The 6,639-nt window shown below is 43.3% G+C and overlaps 1 protein-coding gene across 1 annotated transcript in view; it reads left to right on the forward strand.

Annotated features, from left to right (window-relative positions):
* The window catches only part of GMDS (GDP-mannose 4,6-dehydratase), a 661,927-nt gene that overhangs the window by 160,134 nt on the left and 495,154 nt on the right, over positions 1-6,639 (forward strand). The window lies entirely within an intron of this gene.

The following is a 6,639-nucleotide window of genomic DNA, read 5'->3' on the forward strand; positions in this document are numbered from 1 at the left end:
CCACGCCCCCCCCCCCCGCGTGCACAAATTTTTGTGCACCGGGCCTCTAGTATATATATAAAAGGCTAATATGCTAAGTGTTCCTCCACCCATCTACCAGTCGTAATGGCTTGCTCTGACCACCAGGGGCAGACACTCAATGCAGGAGCTGCCGAGCTGCAGTGACTTGGCAGCAGTGGTTCTCGGGTGACCCACCTCGAAACAGAGAGGAGGGAGCCCAATTCCTCACGGGGCGGGGAGATTCCACCTTCAGCCCTTGCTGAGGGATTGTCAGCCCCGAATCTGGTTTACTGCTCACCCTGTACCACAGCAACTTTGCAGAGTGCCCTCTCGCACTCTGGGACCCCTTGGGGGATGTTGAAGAGCTGGTTTCAGCCCCATCTCCACAGCCAGGCCGAGGGAACCCATCTGCCAGAGGGACCCCACTCACTCCACAGATGCAGTGGAGGGACCGTGGGAGGTTGGCTCCAGGGCATGTCCAGCCCATCTCGCCCAGTCCTGCCCTGCTGGCCACCTTCTAATGAATTTCCTTTCAATGTGCACAAATCCGTGTACTGGGCCTCTAGTATTATATGATCATCTAACCACTATTTTGTACACTTGAAACTATACAAACCAATACTGAATGTAGTCCTTATTTGCAAAATAAAATTTAAAAAATTAAAAATAAGGAAATAAAAAATATGCAACAGGGGCCAGTAAACAAAACAAGAAAAAAAACTTTGTGTTTATTTCTACACATTGTTGAAGAGCAAAGGGGTAATTCTGTTTTATACTCTGTCAACTAGCTCAGAGTGAAGGAGGGGAATGAGGTTGCTCAGCTTTCTGTGGAGAGGAAGCCAGTTGACGCTGGTGCTGAACAACCTGTGTCCTAACCTTCCTCTGCCACTTGTTGGCTCTGGGGCTTTGGGCAAGTCAATGGACCTTTCTAAGACTTAGTCCCTCCCCATGGATGGGGCTGTTAGGCACTCTTTTCCCCCAGGTTATCATAAAGATTCAGTATGACAGTCTGTGGTAGACAGTCCAGAGGAGTTCTGTGGGGTCTATGGGGCTTATGGTTATGGGAGTAACAGAGTCCTACAGTGCCTGGTGCTACAGTTTTTGTAGAAGGCTCCTTAGTGCAGTTCACTACTTAGCATTAGTGGAAGGCAGGATGTTACATGTCCTAGGATCCTAGCCCTGTGCACATTATATTCCTTCCATAATAAGGGAACAAGGAAAACTGACAGAAGTGAAGCTTCTTACAAAACTGCATTCTAGTTTCCAGTGCTTTCCTAGAGTCATTGTTTGCAGTGAGCCAGCAGCATATTTTTGTTCACCTGAAACTAATGCAAAATAATATTGAATGTAAACTGCACAGATACAGAGAGAAACCAGATAAATGAAGGACAGAATTAAATCCTTTAAAAGGTAAAATTTATCTGGGAATATGTGAACAACCTATATTAAATAATTGGGTGACAACTACATCAACACATATAAGAAGTTAAAGAATAGGTGAATTGTGGGTTTCACTTCCAGGAAAGGTATCATAACTAGGGAGATCAGGAGAACAAAAATGGGATATAAAAGACTGAGTAATTGCTATCTCTGAGAAATTATTTGTTAGGATATGGAGTTTCTGCTATTCCATTCTTGATCTGTGACAATCTCTGAAATACTTTTCTGGGTTGTTGGATATCCTAGAATTTGTGGTGAAAAAAAGCTTTTTATGGTTTCATTTTGAAACCATACTGAGTGTTAGCATGATGGGCCATATCCATCCTTTCCTTTTTTTAAATTCTCACCAGAGGATACATATGTTTATTGATTTTAGAGAGAGACAAAAGGAGGGAGGGAGGGAGAGAGAGAGAGAGAGAAAGGAAGGGAGGAAGTGAGAGAGAAACATCGGTAGGTTGCCTCCCATGCGCACTCCAACCAGGAATCGAACTCACAACCTTTTTGTGTGCAGGATGATGCTCCAACCTACTGAGCTTCCCAGCCAGGGCCCCACCCACCGCCACCCACCCTTTAACATGACCACTTACAAGCTGCATGGTCACAGGCAGCATCCTCTGTAGAATTGGAGTAATAATAGGAAGGTTGTTGTGAAGATCAGGTATTTTAATATCTATAAACAACAGTGTCTGGCACATAGTCATTGCCATGTACATGTTAGCTGTTGATGTTACCCACAAAACTTTTACTTTTACAAAAAAAACCAAACAAGTGACATTAAACATACCTAGAAGGCATTATTGCCTCCAAGAAAAATCTAGATACTGAAGAATTTGAAATCCAGTGGTAAAAATTTTCTATATTTTTGACTATATGAAATACTACATAAATAAACAAATGGATTTCTTGGTTGGAAGAAGAAAGAAATGGAGGGAAGAAAGTAAGGGAAAAAGAAAGGAAGGATTTCTGTAACTATTACAGACTCTAGGTTTTTAAGTCAAACCAACTTTGTTTTGACACCGAGAGAGCTTGAAATTTTCTTTTTCATCTCTTAGTTAAATGGGACATTAAATTTATTTGTCAAAGTACTTCCATTTATTTTAAGATCTCAGTTTTTCAAAATTATATTTTGTTTTTGAACTGCCATAATTTAATAATGACTATGATTAAGTTTATAGGGAGTCACATGCAACTCATTTGTCTTTTCACTTTGGTTTTCCAACTCCTCATCTCTTTCCCCCACAAATCTTTATAAAAACAAACAAACAAAAAAAACCCCCACTTACATCCCTTATGTAAAGAGAAAGCCACTAATCTCAAATTCTTAACGAGATTATCCAGTTTGCACACATTTTGGCTCGTGTTGAAGTTTGCATTTCACCTGTCTCAAAAGTGGACAGACTTAGCTTTCATAGTTCTTAGAACAACACATGCTATCATGGATTAAGCATTTGGCAAGTCTTTCTTTCCCTGTATACATACACCAAAATTTGGGAGTGAGGGAAAATTAAAACACATTATTTGGTATTAAAAAAAGATACACAAAAAACACTAGTGCTTAATGCTCTAATGTCACACTTGTATTATTTACATGCTGTAACTTTGTGCAGTTGTCTGATTTTCATACTGAATCCATCAATATTATTTACTTTTTTTAAAAATCAGAGCTTATATGTTTATATACAATATATTTGTATGTGGCATTTCTCTTTGAGTTGTTCCAATATGTGACTTACCCAGAATTAAACGATCAAGAGAAAAAATAGACTAAACCATATTTTTATTGTGTTTTTCATTGTCAAGTTTAAATTATCTGTTTTTAGAACATTTAAATTATTCTCTATCCAATGAAATGAAACTGAGAAATCTATATTTCAGAAATAACTTTGGTGGTAAACACAAATTTTGCTCTGTATAAGTACATTTGTGAACTTGTTTTTTATTAAACAACATTTATTAAATTTGTAGAGCAGTTCAACTTTGTAATCTACACTAATAAAAGAGAAACATACAAATTGGTCATCACTTCGCTATGCCCACCAGCCAATCAGAGCAACTATGCAAATCAACCCAACAAAGATGGCGGTTAATTTGCATATGCAGGCACGGAGCGAAGACTGAAGACAGTGTAGAAGGAAGCTAAGTGCTGCAGAAGGGAGCGAAGCTGCGGAGAAGCAAGCGGGGTGGCAGAGATGGGAGGGAAGCAAGCGGGGTGGCGGAGATGGGAGGGAAGCAAGTGGGGCGGCCGCAGGAAGCGCTATTCTTGCAGGAATAGGCCCGAGGAAGCCCTATTCTTGCAGGAATCTTCCTGCAACAGGCCTCTAGTCCTATATAATAAAAGACTAATATGCAAATCAACCAAACAGTGGAATGACCAGTCGCTATGACGTGCACTGACCACCAGGGGGCAGACGCTCAATGCAGGAGCTGTCCCCTGGTGGTCAGTGCACTCCCACAGGGGGAGCACTGCTCAACCAGAAGCCAGACTCACAGCTGGTGAGCGTAGTGGTGGTGGCGGGAGCCTCTCCCACCTCCGCAGCAGTGCTAAGGATGTCCGTCTGATGGCTTAGGCCCGCTCCCCATGGACTTTCCCCAAGAGCTCCCGACTGCAAGAGGGCACAGGCTGGGCTGAGGGGTCCCCCCGAGTGCACAAATTTCATGCACTGGGCCCCTCTAGTCCATATATATATATGCCAGCGACCAGAACGGTGGAATGACTTGAACTACTGAAACGACCCGGTCACTATGACCTGCACTGTGGCAGCCAACTGGCCCGATGGGGGCCCTGATTGCCCCCCCAAACCTCCTGCGGCCCATCCCCCTGGCTGGCCTAGCTCCTGATCGGTCCCCACAACCTGATCAGGGGCGAGGCTCTCTGGCCGACCACCCGTGGCCTCTCCCTCCAGCTGTCCTTTCCCCTGATCGGCCCCCCACACCCCAATTGGGTATGGGGCTGGCTGACCTCCCGTGTGTCCCCACACTGGTCCAGCCTCGTTTGGGCCCCAATCGGGGGTGGGGCTGGCGGCCAACCTCCTGCCGCCCCTTCCCCCCACTGGCCCGGCCCCGATGGCCCCCATTGGGGTGGGCCGGCCAGACACCCCCCCCCCATGCATGAATTCGTGCACTGGGCCTCTAGTTAATAATAATTGGAAAAATTAGAGACCTTCAAGTAGAATAAACCCCAACTTTAATATAAATGTTATTTTCTTCACTTCTAAATTAAGAAATAGATATGTATACCCACATCTCAATTTAATGTTTCCTAGATTCTACCTTCTTGTCAACCAAGGTTGTGATGTTTCCTTCTTAAAATATTTTCAGGTTTACCAATTTTTTTTGGTGTAGTTCTTTTGGAAAATAGGTGCATGGATGCGTTTGTCTTTGACTACAAAGCAACTAACTAACAGAATTATTGATTGTGGCAGTGTGGTATCCTTTTTTAGATGTCAGTTTCTCATATATGCCATGTAAAATGATGATGGCATTTCTTTCTATTTGAAAGAAGTCTTATGTGCTTATCATTTCCTGCTGCACTTGGGATATTTGAGTCATGCCAAAGATTAGTTTTTGTTTGGAATAGACAGAAAATATAGAAGTGAGTTAAAATATAGAAGTGTATTCAGCTGCAAATGATACTACCCAGCATTAGAAGGAACACTTCTGAAATAAGTGAAGGAATTAAACTGCCACCAGTGGAACTGGAACTTGCACAGATAGTGACATAGCTGCTGTTAGCATTGGCAACACAAAGGGAGCAATCCTGACACAAGAAGGAAGTGGTACCAGAACTTGAACAATTTATCTTATGTATCAGATACAAATAGTCTTTTCTTCAGTATTAGACAGGTATGCACTTTTCCAATGACTTTTTCTCCCTCACACTTATATGGTTAAGTCAATGATAAAATTTTTTTAAAGTCCTCTCTTTATTTGAATTTTCTGTATGTCTTTAGTAGTACATAAGTTTTGTCCCCAATCTATTAGCTTCTTACTTTTCCACACAGCAACTGCTCTCTGATTATATTTGTGGACCCAGATATATATACGTGTGTGTGTGTGTGTGTGTGTGTGTATAATAGGTGTAAGGTACAAAGGTCCAAGGACACTGAACAGATGTGGTGGTATTTGGAGCCTTTTGGCCTCCTGTTCCGTGTTAAAGAGGTTGCAAGGCTATTTTACTGATATGGACTCACATGGTCTGTCTTCAGTTTCAAATGTAAGAGATATTTTTGTCAGCAGTAAGGCTGTACGTGTGTGTTTATAAAAGGAGACATTTGAGTATCTACCACTGAGCACTTGCTGTGAAATCACGTAACTATCTGATTACTTTTTTTGAGATTGGCAGTGAAAACACTGACGAAGATGGAGGTAGAGCACAGTGGCTGGAGTGCAGTGGTTGCGGGGAATGGAAGCAGTGGGACTTTTTTAATAATGCAAAAATAATTTTTGTAAATGATAGTTATACACACACGCACATATATATATATGCATATATATATATATATATATATATATATATATATATATCTACACTAATAAAAGAGAAAAATGGTAATTGGCGTACGACCGCTACCCTTCCCATTGGCTAATCAGCATATCCTTATGCAAATTAACTGTCAGCCAAGATGGCGGAGGCAGCCAGGCAGTTGGAAGCGAACATGAGGCTTCCTTGCTCCAGTGACTGCTGACTCCAACGTTCCCGCCTGCGCTGCTGCCTCTGAGCTGGCAGTTTGAAACATTCTAACAAATATAGCCGGCTGGGATCTCAGAGCTGAAGTTATACATTGTTTCGATTATAGAACTGAAACAAACCAGCAGCGGAAGCCTCAGAGCTAGAGCCAGAGCTAAAGCTGGCCCAGAAGAAAAAAAAAAAAAGAAAAAAAGGAGCGGTTGGGAGCTTCAGTCACCCGCCAGCCTGAAAATGGCCCTCAGCCCCTCACCCAGACTGGCCAGGCACCCCAGTGGGGACCCCCACCCTGATCCAGGACACCTTCAGGGCAAACCAGCCGGCCCCCAGGCTTCTATCCTATATAGTAAAAGGGTAATATGCCTCCCAGCACCGGGATCAGCGGAGCCGCGAGGCCTCCTGGGACCGGATCAGCGTGACAGGGGGCAGCGCCCAAACCCCCTGATCGCCCTGTGGCTCTGTGTGTGACAGGGTGGGGCGTCCCAACCCCCTGATCAGCCCTGCTCTGTGGGTGA

The sequence above is a fragment of the Myotis lucifugus genome, unplaced genomic scaffold, assembly GCF_000147115.1.
Source record: "Myotis lucifugus unplaced genomic scaffold, Myoluc2.0 scaffold_21, whole genome shotgun sequence".
NCBI classification, from domain to species: Eukaryota; Metazoa; Chordata; class Mammalia; order Chiroptera; family Vespertilionidae; genus Myotis; species Myotis lucifugus.